The following is a 6644-nucleotide window of genomic DNA, read 5'->3' on the forward strand; positions in this document are numbered from 1 at the left end:
AGCTCCTCATCTGTGGGACGTACCGCTAAATGTGGGTAGTGAGCCAGAACTGAGATGAACTGTAGCACACCCAGCTGGTGCTGGAGCATTGGTTGCTCTGGGAGAAGACCCACACACCTGCTCTCAGAAGGTTCTGTGTGAGAAGGAGAGGAGAAACACAAGAATTTTTTCTTCCCAACTGCTAATGATGCAGGGCACCGGGTGTCTCTACAGCCGTGGTGTGTGTGGTGTTCTCGGGTGCACGAAGTGCTGGGAGCCCCTGCTTCCACGGTTAGGATTTTCTGTGGAGCTGGCATCTCTGAGGACCATTCGTGTTTAGCGGTGGCTGTGGGCAGGTGCTGGCTGCAGCAGTGAGGACACTTAGAGAGTCGAGAGGGTGATTTGGAAACAAGGAATATCTTGGTGAGAAGACCATCTGGCCTTGGGTGAGCTCAACACCACAGCAACGTCCCTTCTCTAGGGCAGCAGTGGGCATCCATTCTGTCCCTCCTTGCCAACTGAAACCTTTGGATTTCTCCTTCCCCATATTCTTTTTCTACTCTCCCTCTCCTCCTTTTTCTCTCGTGGCTGAAGCCTGACATGAGGCTTACGTGCCCTGTGCACCTGCTTCTTCCTCCTAGGGACCCTCAGGGATGCACTTGCCACTCTGAACCAAGACGGGAAAGGAAACACTGGCACTTACTGAAAAGGACCTACCTGGCCACCACTCTTCCAAAGGGTTTCCATGGATCCTCTTAATGAGTTTTCCCACCAAGCCTCACAGCGAGGCACCACTGGCTGTTACTTTTTGGTGCTGGAGCCTTGAAAAGTCTCTTTTCCAAATGTTAAATGGCTTCGAGAAAGATGAATTTGTAAGATGCATCATACAGGAAAGGAAAAGACCACCACCAATAAAACTGTGACACCCAGTGAAGGTAAGGCTCATATTGATTCTGAGCTTTCAATCTTTGATGTATCCACTGATGTATAGTGAGCAGGACTCCTTGGAGGCTGGATGTACAGTGTTAAAAGGTTAGTATAGTGTTAAAAGATAATTTTCTGGCCAATAAGCACATGAAAAAGATGCTGAGCATCACTAATCATTATGGGGACATGCAAATCAAAATGATAATGAGATACTACCTCAAATGCATTAGGATGGCTACTATCAAAAAAGCCAGCAACTAACAAGTGTTGGAGAAGTTACAGATAAATTGGTACACGTGTGCACTATTAGTGGGAATGTGAAATCAGTGGGAATTAGTGGGAATGTAAAATGGTACAGCTATTATGGAAAACAGTACGGTGATTCCTCAAAAATTAAAATTAGATCCAGGAATTTTACTTCTGGGTATATACCCCAAAGAATTGAAAGGAGGATCTTGAAGAATATTTGTACAGCCATAGCCATAAGAACATTTATTAACAATAGTCAAAAGGCAGAAGAAGCTCAAGTGTCCATCAGTGGATGAATGGGTAAACACTTATTTCAGTCTTAAAAAGAAAGGGAATTCTAAGAAAAAGTAGGGGGGGAGGTAATTCTAACGCATGCTAAAACATGGGTGAATCTTGAGGACACTAGGCTAAATGAAATAAGTCAGTCACAAAAGGACAAATACTGTAAGATTTCACTCGTAGGGACCCACTTGTACCCCCTGAGTTGGAGTGAAGATTATTTTAAACTGAAGACATTTGACATACAGCAGAGGCAGACGTAGAAGTCTTTCTGGAGCTTTCCTTTACCTTATTAAGGGCGGATCCTTCAGAGAGTGAAGTTGCCATAAACTCCCTCTTTGGGGGAGGTTCACTCCCGGCCTAGACCACTTGCATCTGAGAAATTGCATAAGCAAACATGATCACAGTATCCTACCTTGCATTTGTTTCCCTAAAAGCCCATTGGTCCCGCCCAGAGAATCTCTTCCTTCTCCATCTCTTTCCCCTGTTAGGTTGGTATGTAAATCTCTAGCTCCAGCTCTTCAGGCAGCCTCCCCCATCTGACTGCCCTGCCTGAATGTGCCAATCGATCTCGTCTTTTCTCCTGTGAATCTGTCAGTTAATTGGCAGGCTATCTGAATTGGTAGGAAGTTCTTCCTCCCAGCACACTTACATAAGATGTCTAGAGTAGTCTAATTCATAGAGACAGAGAGTAAAATGGTGGTTGCCAGGAGCTTAGGTGATAGACGAAGGCAGGCTTATTACTTAATGGGAACAGTTTCAGTTTAGTAAGGTGAAAGAGTTCTGGAAGGTGGATGGTGATGATGGTTGCAGAATAAAGTGAATGTGAGTAATGCCACTGACCTGAATATTAAAAAACAAACAAACAAACAAACAAAAAAACCCAACCTGTTAATTTCAGGCCCATCTGGATAATTCAAGATGATATCATCATTTCAAATTTCTCAACCTAATTACATCTGCCATGACCCTTTTCCCAAATAAGGTTAACATTCACAGGTTCCTGGAAGTTTTAAGTAAAAACAAAACAAAACAAAACCTGCTAAGATGGCAAATTTTATGTATTATTTTACAATTAAGAAGAGATGATTTTCAAAAAGACGGTAAAATCACGACTCGTGCAGATATAAAAATGAACAAGTGTTAAAGATTTTATTTAACTGGTTGGTGAGGAGATGGGGAGGTGTTACAGTCAGTTCTAAGGAGAAACAAATGTGCAAAGGAAGGTAAAACTGGACTCCGGGGGGGCGGGAAGTCAGTTGAATAGGACAGAATGTACGTGTCTAGAGACAAGAATGATTTTGCGTTGCTATCAGTTGTCTTTCAAAGTAGCTCAAGAACAATGAAAGAGGGTAACTGGGTGGCTCAGTCCTTAAGTGTCTGCCTTCGGCTCAGGTCATGATCCCAGGGTCCTGCTCCACAGGAAGCCTGCTTCTCCCTCTCCCACTACCCCTGCTTGTGTTCCCTCTCTCGCTGTGACTCTCTCTGTCAAATAAATAAATAAAATCTTAAATAAAAACAACAACAATGAAAGACTAGAAAACAATGAAGACTGGACAGGTAAGATCTGAGCAATGCAGTTTTTCACTGAAGTACATGTTTTCCATCAATTACAGGATGGGGTCTGTCCTTCAGCTAGCTCATTCATCCCAAGCCACACTAGATTCAAGTTTAGAGTCCAACACAGATCCAAACTGACAGAGCTATTTCACTAAAAAATCCCCAAACACAAATTGACAAAATGGTCTCTAAAAAGAAAATTAGAGACAAATCTCACTGATAAATATCAATGCAATGGCACTGTGCAGCACATGAAAATAAGAATAGTGTTTGACTAGGGCACCTGGGTGGCTCAGTGGGTTAAGCCTCTGCCTTTGGCTCAGGTCATGATCTCGGGTGACTGAGATTGAGCCCTGTGTCGGGCTCTCTGCTCGGTGGGGAGCTTGCTTCCCCCCTCTCTCTGCCTGCCTCTCTGCCTACTTGTGATCGATCTCTCTCTCTGTCAAATAAACAAATAAAATCTTTTAAAAAAAAGATAGCATTTGACTAAGTGAGAAATACTAGAAATGCAAAGACAGTCCAATATGAGTACATCTTTTAACAAAATTCACCATATTAATGACACAAAAGAGGAAAAAAAATCCCACATAATTATCTCCATAAAGGAGAAAAAATGTAAAGGACTCATACACTCAATAACCTGACATTTGGATAAGGGTGTGTTAACAACATTTGTTTCTGGGTCATTTATAGTTTGAAATTGAAAATAACCGTCAATAAGAGAGTTATGATAGAATATCAGTATTTAAGATGATAAAGAATTTTTTAAAAATAAAATAATTAAGACAGCCAATTTTTTTTTTAAATACAAAGAATGTTACTATGTAAGTGACCTTGATGCTCCCGAGACTCAGCTGTTTGGAGGAGATGGGCACTTGGGGCAAGGACAAGAGCTGCCTGGTGGCTAGCTTGCTGCAAGACCCACAGGCCATCGTCACCAGTGGGGACACGGGTACCAGAAAGGCCATCGTGACTGAGCTCCTGCAGCTGGGGTGTAATGTGGTCACTTTATCCCGTAGCTTTGATGAATTAAAATCTATTGCAGATGAACTGAAGGCTAGCCTGTCCCTCCCCCCCCCACCAACCAGGCTCAGGTCACTCCCATAAAACACAACATCTGTAAAGAAGAGGAGGTGAACAATTTGGTCAAATCCATCTTGGATATTTATGGTGAGACAATATTTTGGTTAACAGTGGAGGTTCATAACTCCTGCAAAACACCTCAGCGCAAAGGGACAGCATGCTGGCATTGAAACCGACTTGACGCGCACCTCCTACAGGTGCAAAGCAGTTTACAACTCCTGGGTAAAAGAGCATGGAGGATCCATTGTGATGATTATTATTTTTACTAAAAATGGATTTCCAGGATTTGTGCATAGTGGGGCTGCCAGAGCAGGTGTTTACAAGCTCACCAAATCCTTCGCTGTGGAACGGGCCAGCAGTTGAATAAGGAAGGATCAGCTGTGTTGGCCTTGGAGTCATTTATTCCCCAACTGCTGCTGACAACTACAATCCTTTGGTAAAATGCTTATTTGGAGGGTTCTTTAAGAAAAGCCCAGCTAGGGGTGTCTGGGTGGCTCAGTGAGTTAAGTTTCTGCCTTCGGCTCAGGTCATGGTCTCAGGGTCCTGGGATGGAGCCCCACATTGAGCTCTCTGCTCAGTGGGGAGCCTGCTTCCCCCTCTCTCTGCCTGCCTCTCTACCCACTTGTGATCTCTCTCTGTCAAATAAATAAAATCTTAGAAAGAAAAGCCCAGCTATGGGGCCCCTGGGTGGCTCAGTCGTTAGGCATCTGATTTCTTCGGAGGTCATGATCCCAGAGCCCTGGGATAGAGCCCTGCGTTGGGCTCCCTGCTTGGTGGGAAGCCTGCTTCTCCCTCTCCCACTCCCCCTACCTGTGTTCCCTCTCTCGCTGTGCCTCTCTCTGTAAAGTAAATAAATAAAATCTTAAAAAAAAAAAAAAAAAAGAAAGAGAAAGAAAAAAGAAAATCCCAACTAAGCGAATTGGAGTTCCTGAGATCTCCCCATTGGTCTGCTTCCTACTGTCCTCTACAGCTTCTCTCATTACTGGACAGTTAGTGGATGTGGACGGGGGCCAGTCTTTGTGTATATGAGTAGTTGATATACCAGATTATGACAACTGGCCTCAGGGAGCAGGTGACATTTCTGTTGTCAAAAGGATGAAGGAGTCTTTCAAGAATAAAGCCAAAATCTAAGCTAAGGAATCTAAGGTATCTTTTTGTCCCCAAATGCCTTAACATCTCAAGAATAATGCACTTTGGTACTTCGTAGGAGCTAAAAATTTGTATGGAAGGAACAATCACGTTCTGCCTTTTTAATATTATCAATTATGCCTGTGGAAAAATCATTCTGGAAATAAATGCATTTTTAAGTGCCAATCAATGTTGTTTAGCCTGTGATTAAAGATTTTTTTTTATGAGTGGAACTCGATTATACTTTTTATTTCTCAGAAAGGTGTTTAACAAATAAAATAATTTCAAATTAATAATAGAGGTATCATCACCTCCCAAAAGGTTTTAATATTTAATTGTAAAGGTAGGCAATAAATCTAAATTTTGTATTATTATGATTCTTAAAACTAGACATATACAGTGACTCATTTTTTTCAAAAGATTTTATTTATTTATTTGACAGACAGAGATCACAGTAGGCAGAGAGAGAGAAAGAGAGAGAGGAGGAAGCAGGCTCCCTGCTGAGCACAGAGCCCAATTTGTGGCTCTATCCTCCCTACTCAGCGGGGAGCCTGCTTGTGTTCCCTCTCTTGCTGTGTCTCTCTCTGTCAAATAAATAGATGAATAAATAAATCTTTAAAAAAAATGGAGAGCAAAAAGAAAATGGAACCGAATGACTATCAAATTTCTACCCAGTGGGCGCCTGGGTGGCTCAGTGGGTTAAGCCTCTGCCTTTGGCTCAGGTCATGATCTCAGGGTCCTGGGATCAAGTCCCGCATCGGGCTCTCTGCTCGGCAGGGAGCCTGCTTCCTCCTCTCTCTCTCTGCCTGCCTCTCTGCCTACTTGTGATCTCTCTCTGTCAAATAAACAAATAAATTCTTTAAAAAAAAAAAAAATTTCTACCCAGTATAGCACATTTGAGACTTACAACAGTAGCTCTAAAAGCTCACCTGAAGCACATTTAGTATCAGTTTGTAACCATTAACTCATTTAATCTTCACATAGACGTACACACACTCTATGAGGTATGTAGCACCTTATTCCATTTTACAGCTGAGGAATGTTTTGCTTGAGGTCACGCAGCTAGTAATTGGAGCTACGCGTTCCTAACATTGCACACTCTTCTCTCCCTTGCAAGGTCTTCAACTCAGAGGGCAGTTCTGAGGATTTGGTGGGCTAAGTCACATTTGTTTCCTTAGCCCCGTGCCTGCCACATACTAAGTAGTCATTAAATTATAGCTATTATTATTAAATTATTAATAATAGTGTTTACTTGTGCATATCGGGGGTTCCATGGAGAGGCTTTCCAACCATTGTGTTCAATCCATGTACTTTGGTATCACATGGCACACAAGTAAGAATACCTTCAACTTTGTGATTCCACTAACTAACCCCTAGTCTTAACAGACTAGGAAAATAGAAGCACTCACGGCTGAAAATTTTTAACTCCCCAGTTAGTG

General features: G+C 42.5%; 1 pseudogene across 1 annotated transcript; it reads left to right on the forward strand.

The window, feature by feature from the left end:
- The first annotated feature begins 3861 nt into the window (after nt 1-3861).
- On the forward strand, nt 3862-6364 carry LOC308354264 (peroxisomal trans-2-enoyl-CoA reductase-like; annotated as a pseudogene). The gene is made up of 2 exons: nt 3862-4513; nt 6323-6364. The product of its transcript is annotated as a peroxisomal trans-2-enoyl-CoA reductase-like (transcript).
- The last annotated feature ends 280 nt before the right edge of the window (nt 6365-6644 follow it).

Source organism: Martes martes, assembly GCF_963455335.1.
Source record: "Martes martes genome assembly, chromosome: 13".
Lineage (NCBI taxonomy): Eukaryota > Metazoa > Chordata > Mammalia > Carnivora > Mustelidae > Martes > Martes martes.